Below are 6000 nucleotides of genomic sequence, written 5' to 3' on the forward strand. Positions count from 1 at the left end.
GATCAATAGCGTAGAGATGTAGCATCTGGCACATGCAGGGAAAGGGGCTCAGAAAGGAGCCCATCCCTGCGATGTGCATGGAGAGCTGCCGGAACCGCTGCGCATGTGCAGTCTCGCTGGCTGCATATGTACAGCCATTGCCAGGAGGAACCGTCTCCCGGGTAATTATGCGATGTGTAGCCCATAAGCTAGATGGCATTAGCTGCGGGGCCAGTATCCGGAATGCATCGCTGCCAGCGGGAATGGAGGAATCCGAGGGAAACTAAATATTTGCGGTTAACCCCCGAAAACACCTATTTAGCCGCAAATATAGAATGATAAATGGGCCCCTAAGCAACCGTGCTTTGATGCGATTGATAAAATGTACACACTAATACATTCACACACATGGCAATAATGACAGCTCTCTCCCCCTTCACACACATACAGCATTCCAGCCATAAAGATCAACCCTCACACAGATTTCCCCCTTCACACATACACTCTCCCCACTCACTCAGGTCCCCCCAGACAGATGTTTACGCCCCTCCCCCAGCTCCCCCCCTTGCGCACACACAAAGCACTTAACACCAAATATAGATTCCCCCCACTAACACAGATCACCTTCCCTCTCCACACAGATGTCCTCTCTAGTCCTTACTATCATAGATTTCACCTAGCCACCCGGGGGGGGGGGGATCACCTGCTGATCCTCAAACACATTGAAAGATCAGTGCCTCCATATTGGGGGTATGTTGTGGGCGTGGCAGCAGCCGTGAGTGCCGCTCCGCCCACACCATGCCCCTTTTTGGAAGCACTGATCTTTGAATGTGTTTCAGGCTTAGCAAGGAATCCACCCAGAGCCCCGACCTTCACAACTACCACCGGACAGCCTATCGGTGTATGTGCAGCAAATTAGCGGTCAGCACATACCTTCGGCGGTTAGAGCAATGGAGGAGGTGCCCCCTTAAGGGCTGGTGCCCGGTGGCAGGTTCCTCCATTGTCTCCCAAAGTTCCGCCACTGGTCCTTATCCCTTCATCAGGTGTTCCTAAGAGTTGCATTCCACTGCTTGGCACAGAAGTGTAACCAAGTCTGAGGCCATAAGTGCCAATGATGACCCCCCCCCCCCCCACTGATCCTAGTGGGCTCATCCCGATGTAGCGCATTTCCCGTCCCTTCCAGGGTCCAGGGGCGTGAGTTTCCATCTGAGTCAAACCTGCATTCCAGGACAGTCAACTGGCGCGTTATCGGCAGCCTGAAGGTGAGAGCGAGTGGTGCAGGCTGTCTCTACTTGCAGCCACCCCTCCACAGCTGCAGCTCTCATGGCTGGTGTCTTCTGAGGTGTACTTCCTGGTATGTAGACAATGGGATATAGATAAATATGTGACTAAGAGTTCTCGGGGTGCTGGTCTTTTCCACTCGTGACTCTGTGAAAAGGCTCAAAAGAGCCAAAAAGCATCACATATTCAACAATTGGGCCAATTCACCCCCTTTCAACAGTGTTAGAATAAGACCCACTTTTAGAGTCAGTAGAATATGTCCTAGAATGCATTTGGAACACCAGTTTACACTGTGTCATAAACTGATCATTTTGAATGCCGTACCTATCCTATTTTTCACGGAGTTAATCAGAGGTTCAGGATCTTGGCTAATAGCAGACAGAACGTGTTCCTACAGTGCTGACCCCACCTTCGCTTGAACTATATGAGCTGCTTGTAATTCCTATATCTTTACTTGCGTTGCTGCTGACAGACCTTGCTTGGATAACCTGACCCAGAGACACTTCAGTTGTTTGAGGTAAAGCTCCTGCAGAGCCCAATGTCTCTAGGTTATTCTGAACTTTGATATGGTAGTTTTGCTAGATCTCTACAGTTAGAATCTGAGCAGGAGGTATTATATAGTTGCAACATAGATAGAGCAGGTACCATATGTAAGGCATATTAAATATGATAACTGGTACTGCATATAAGCAGCAAGTGAAGCAGATGTTGATTAGCGTTCCAGACAGGAAGTCAACACTCAGAATGTCGACATTCAGGATCTCAATATGTTTAGATCGTCGACATTGTGATTGTCGACGGCAACACTGTTGACATACAATTGGGGTTAGGAGTAGGGTGTCAGGTTTGACGTCCTGGAATCCCCTATGAAGGGGTTGTGATCTTGATTTTTGGAAGAATTCGGGGTAACAGGCCTGGATATCAGGGCTCCTCGTCCACAGATCTTGGATGTTGACGAGACCTGGTCAAAGGTGTGGAGTCTAACCTGCAGGGAGGTGTTCGCCAGTGACTCCTCCAAGCGGGATATGGGCTTAGCTGCACCCTGCAGGCAGGTCACGTCCTTTGACCAGGTATCCAAGTCCTGTGGGAATAGAGACTTGAATATCAGTGGCCCAAGGGAAGTGCCTAGCAAAGGCACTACTACACCAGGATATGATACTAGGAATGGCACTAGAGAGAGATACATTAGAATTAGCACCAGAGAGGTACACTAGAGAGGACACTTGAGAGATACTTGAAGAAGTGCAACGGAAGTAGTGTGCTGATGCACCTTTGCTCAGTGGGGGGGCACTCGTGGGAGACTGGTACTGGCATGTGGACGCACTTTTGCACCACGGGGTGACGCACTTTTGTACCACGGGGTGCATTCGAGGGAGACACTGGTACTGGCGTGTGGATGCACTTCTGCACCACAGGGTGGCACTCGAGAGACACACTGGTAATAGCGTTCAGATGCACTTTTGCACCATGGGGTGCATTCGAACAATGGGCCTGATTCAGAGCCGGACGCTCTGACCAGAGCGCTCGCTCTGAATCAGTGCCCTCCTCCATGAAAATGGAGCGGCCTCCTGGCCGCTCGTATAGCTGTGGGTGACCACCCACAGCATATGCGAGCGGCCAGGATGATGGTCGCGATGGTCGAGCCCACCGCGACCATCGGACTTGCGACGGAGACCCTGCGGTAGGGTCTCCCTGCCACAAGCCCTGGAGTGATTTTGGCTCTATCACTAGTGATGTCAGTGGGGCCGGCTTCAGACGGTAGGCGTTCCCATGGGAACGTCTCCGTCTGGCCGCCACGCCCCCGGCACGCCCACCAAAGGGGGCGTCCTGTTAATCAACATCGACAGCACGCCCCGGAGCGATGGAAAGCCCGTCGCTCCCCGGGTCTCGCGCATGCGCACGACGGAGCTCCCTCCGTCGTGCGCATGCGCAGTGGGGAACATCGACCCGCTTGCGAGCGTACTGTCGCTCACGAGCGGGTCTGAATTACCCCCTAAGTACACAGGCAGAGATGTAGTCACACTGCTGCTCACAGGAAACACTGGAGACTTGGTACACAGGCAGAGATGTTAGTCGCACTGCTGCTCACATGAAACACTGGAGACTTGGGACCTGATTCAGAGCCGGACGCTATTTGCGGATGCTCGTTCAGAAAAAGGGGCTGGCTATTCGCTCGCTCTTTGCGGTCTGTTGACGCCTCTATGTCTGAACGAGCGAACGAAACATGCGCTCACTATATTTGAAAAAACGCCCCCTGGCCGCTCGCATCATACGTCATCTCCGCTATTTATTTGATTAATCGAGTACATCGTGTTATGTTCTGGGTTGTTTGTGGACCCGGGGTGGTAGCAGGAGCGATCACAGAAGCAGATTTGTAAATAAAACTAGGATTTTTAATAAGTGCTTGAGTAGACCTATAATGTGGCAGTAAATAAAAGTCCAGGAAAATATAAATGTGCACAAGAGTTCTGTGGTGGGAGCAAAAGGGTTAATGTCCAGGTTTGCAGGCAGTGAACTGAAAATAATCAAGCCAGGTTTGCAGGTAGTGAACTGAAGCGCAGGATGTCAGCAGGCTCAGGCACTCAGGTATGGGCAAGGGTGGTGGAGGTAGCGGGGTAGTCCAGTGGGAACTAGGAGCTGACAGGCAGACAGCGAATTCACAGGAACAGGAAAGCACAGAGAACTCCCTCTCAGCTAGGCTGAGATACACATTGCACTGGCAAAGAAGGAAGGCACTGACCCTTCCTAAATACCCCATGCCGTGCTGTTACTGGCCGGAGGGAACATGTGACTCACCAGGATTGGCCAGCCGAATCACATGGCCAGAAGGCAAGATGGCGGCGCCCATGCCAAACGGAACGGAGACGCCGCCAGGCCTCACCAGCGCAGAGTGACAACAGGGCCGCACAACAACGCGCGCAGCCAAAGCCCCCCGCCAGACACCAGCTCCGCCACCAGACAGCCTGCGCCACAACGACCTCACAGGAAACACCCGTCTAGCGCCATGCTGAAACACCCTGGCCGTGACAATACCCCCCCCCCTGTTGGGGTGGCCTCAGGACACTCACCAGGCTTCTCCGGATGGGCAGAATGGAATCTCCTGATGAGCATGGGAGCATGGACATCACGAGCATCGGTCCAGCAACGTTCCTCTGGACCGTAACCTTTCCAGTCCAACAAATACTGAAGATGACCTCTGCGCAGACGAGAGTCCAAGATCTGGGCGACTTCAAACTCAACTGCTCTCTCCGTCTGGACTCGAGTAGAAGCAGGTATAGCATTATGGAACTTATTCAGGACTAGGGGCTTTAATAAGGAAACATGGAAGGAATTGGGAATTTTTAGGTATGGGGGTAACTTTAAACGGTAGGCCACTGGATTAATGACTTCTGTTATGGTGAAGGGACCGATGAAGCGGGGTGCGAATTTCATAGACGGAACTCTTAGACGAAGGTTCCGAGTAGACAACCAGACCTGGTTTCCTACTTGCATGCGTGGAACTATTCTACGCTTCTTATCGGCCTGGGTCTTATAGCGAGAGGATGCCTTCAACAAATCAGACCGTACTTGAGTCCAGATGGCAGCAAAATTCCGCACCGTGTCCTCCACGGCCGGAACATCGAAAACAGGCAGGCTTCGGAGTTCGGGAACTCGAGGATGAAGGCCATATACAACCTGAAATGGCGTTTGGTTAGTTGACGAGTGGTAGGAAGCATTATGTGCAAACTCAGCCCACGGCAGCAAGGCAGCCCAATTGTCCTGGGAAGATGACATAAAAATTCTTAAGAAAGTCTCTAGATCTTGATTAACACTCTCGGTGGAGCCGTTGCTTTGCAGATGGTAGGCCGTGGAAAAGTTTAACTTCACTTGAAGAACAGAACACAAAGCCCTCCAGAATTTTGCAGTAAACTGCACACCACGGTCAGAGACAATTTCAGCAGGAAGGCCATGTAGACGAAATATGTGTTGGACAAACAACTGTGCCAGGTCAGGGGCAGAAGGTAACTTCTTCAACGGTATATAGTGGACCATCTTAGAAAATCGGTCTATTACAACCCAGATAGTGTTGAAACCTTGAGAGACTGGCAGGTCTGTGACAAAATCCATGGAGAGATGTGTCCATGGACGTGATGGAGTAGGTAATGGAAGCAATTCCCCAGCTGGAGCTTGTCGTGATGATTTATGCTGGGCACAGGAGGAGCAGGAAGAGATAAACTCCATTATATCTGCCTTCATAGAAGGCCACCAATAGTGTCTTTTCAGGAACTCCAAGGTCTTCCGAGTGCCTGAGTGCCCTGCGAAGCAAGAGGAATGTGCCCAAGTGAGAAGCTGCTTCCTTAATTCCGGGGCCACAAATGATTTTCCCGTAGGAGGCTGAAGTTGTAATGTGGCGAAAACTCTTGATTCCAAGACAGGGGTATTGCTTTGATTTTCAGATTGATCATCACAGAGGAGAGATCTCGATAGGGCATCAGCCTTCTGATTAAGTGCTCCAGACCGGAAGGTCAGTTTGAACTGAAACCTGGCAAAGAATATTGCCCAGCGGGCCAAACGAGGACTCACACATTGGAGGTTTTTGAGAAATAGGAGATTTCTATGGTCCGTAAAAACAGTAAATGGAAACTTGGCGCCTTCTAGCAAATATCTCCATTCCATCAACGCCAAAATTACAGCTAGTAGTTCTTGCTCACCTATGGCGTAGTTCCTTTCGGCAGGAGAGAATTTTTTAGAAAAGAACCC

This window comes from Taudactylus pleione, unplaced genomic scaffold (genome assembly GCF_031769625.1).
Source record: "Taudactylus pleione unplaced genomic scaffold, aTauple2 ptg000085l, whole genome shotgun sequence".
NCBI lineage: Eukaryota > Metazoa > Chordata > Amphibia > Anura > Myobatrachidae > Taudactylus > Taudactylus pleione.